The following is a 2,345-nucleotide window of genomic DNA, read 5'->3' as shown; positions in this document are numbered from 1 at the left end:
TGCATGTCCTATATCTTTATTTATCTACAAAATTACTTAATTTATCCCAAGAGAAAGTGAGAAAAGGAGGGGATTTGCCACTTTCCTCCATCTCCACCTCTGTCTTCCGCTCTTACCTTTAGTGACGGCAGCATCAATGCAGCTCTTAGCCTCATAGTTCCTCAAATTCCTCAGGTCCAGAGGCCTTCCATTTAACATATGCCCTTAGTCTTTCTAAACCTCCCCTTTATGTCTCTTTTCTTTTTTGAGAGAGAGAGAGAGAGAGAGAGAGAGAGAGAGAAGGAAGAGAGAAGGAAGAGAAAGAGAAACATCAATCAGCCACCCTCTGCATGCCCCCCACTGGTGACTGAGCCCACAACCCGGGCAGGTACCCTGACTGGGAATCGAACCAGCAACCCTTCAGTGCATGGGTTAACACTCAACCAACTGAGCCACAGCGGCCGGGCCATTGTCGTTTTTAACTCATTCATTCATACAACAAATATGTATTATTTATGCCAAGAATTGCCCTTGGAGGTGGGGTACAATAATAAGATCAATATGGCCCCTGGCCTAATTGAGCAATTATGAATATGGAATATACATATATATGTATATATAGTATAAATGGAAAATGTATGTATATTCCATTTATACTATATATACATATATATGTGTATATGTGTGTGTATGTGTATGTGTGTGTGAAATTGAAGGGATTGACATCAAAGAGCAACAGATATTAGAATTTGATTCAATACACCAAGTCAAATTAGGCTTTTATTTGTTGTTGTTAATGCTCATGCAAAATTCAACTCTTGCGTGAATTTTGGGGCACCCTATACGTCCTCAGTAGGACACTGAATTCTGAAAAAGAACTTCGCTACACATCACTCCTAGCTCCCCGAGGCAGATGCCATTATGAAAGCACATCCTCCCACAAACTAGAGGGCAGAGCCACTCCCGTGCCCAGGAAGCTGCTCCCCAAGGCACCCGGTGGCCTGGGGGGGGGGGGGGGGCCTGGGCTGAGGTTCCCTTCACACACCCTGAAGAGCCCCTGCCAAATCTGACCTCATGTCTTCACCACCAACACACAGCTAATAATAGCTTCTGCTCTTAACTTACAAAACACAGTTCTTAAAGGCGATCTTTGAGAACCAGCCAGCCTGGAAGGAAAAGTTCCAGAGCCTCCCCAGTAACTACTGCCGGAGTCCAACTCCCCACGGCCGCATGGCACTTCCGAGTTCCACCAGCAGTGTCCTTTGAAAAGACGCCAGCCAAGGCTCCCCCAACCAGTGTGGGTGTGTGTTCACCCTGGAGGCCAACGCTGTTAATTACCCCGCAGCTTCTGTTCTCCCAGCATCAGCAAGAGATGGAAATCTTTCGGGATCGGATGGAGAAAAATGTGTAACCAAATATTTTATGTCGTTATGTATATTTATACCAGCGGTTCTCAACCTGTGGGTCGCAACCCCTTTCACAGGGGTCGCCTAAGACCATCGGAAAACACATCTATAATTACATATTGTTTTTGTGATGAATCACTATGCTTTCTTGATGTTCAATTTGTAACAATGAAATTGGGAGTCACCACAACATGAGGAACTGTATTAAAGGGTCGCGGCATGAGGAAGGTTGAGAACCACTGATTTATACATTACTGTTAGTAGAATTTGGCATGTGTTTAGTAGCTCTGAGGGAAATATTTATGTAAAGTGTTACATTTAGTCATTAATAAGCTAACGTCTCGTATTTTTAAAATATTTTTATTGATTTCAGGGAGGGAGAGAGAGAGATAAAAAGCATCAATGATGAGAGAGAATATTGATCAGCTGCCTCCTGCGCGCCCCCCATGGGGATTGAGCCCACCACCCAGGCATGTGCCCTTGATCGGAATGGGACCCAGGACCCTTCAGTCCGCAGGCTGACGCTCAATCCACTGAGCCAGACCAGCTAGGGCACATCTCTTGTATTTTTCATCCTTCAAGTCAACAATCAAATTATAACATCTTCATTCCACTATTCAGACTATTTGTAAAAGCAGAACATTCATCCAAGAAGTTCGATTTAAGTGACTTCCGAAAGGGCTCATAGGGAATTGTAAAGACATCAAATTCCAGGTAGAAAAGGACTGTAGCCTTTATGAAGGCAGGGACCATGTCTGTTCTGTCCACAATTGTATGCCTAAGCCTAGTGTAGTTAGCTGGCATGAACTAGGTGCTCAATAAACATGTGATGTTTAATGGATGGATGGATAGATGGATGGATGGATGGATGGACGGATGGATGGATGGAAAGGTGATGAAAGCATAGATAATGTTCTGTATTTATTTGGATTGGTAGTGGAAAAGTTAGTAAACGAATCA

The sequence above is a fragment of the Myotis davidii genome, unplaced genomic scaffold, assembly GCF_000327345.1.
Source record: "Myotis davidii unplaced genomic scaffold, ASM32734v1 scaffold1277, whole genome shotgun sequence".
Taxonomy (NCBI): Eukaryota; Metazoa; Chordata; class Mammalia; order Chiroptera; family Vespertilionidae; genus Myotis; species Myotis davidii.
Note: the sequence above shows the minus strand (reverse complement) of the source record.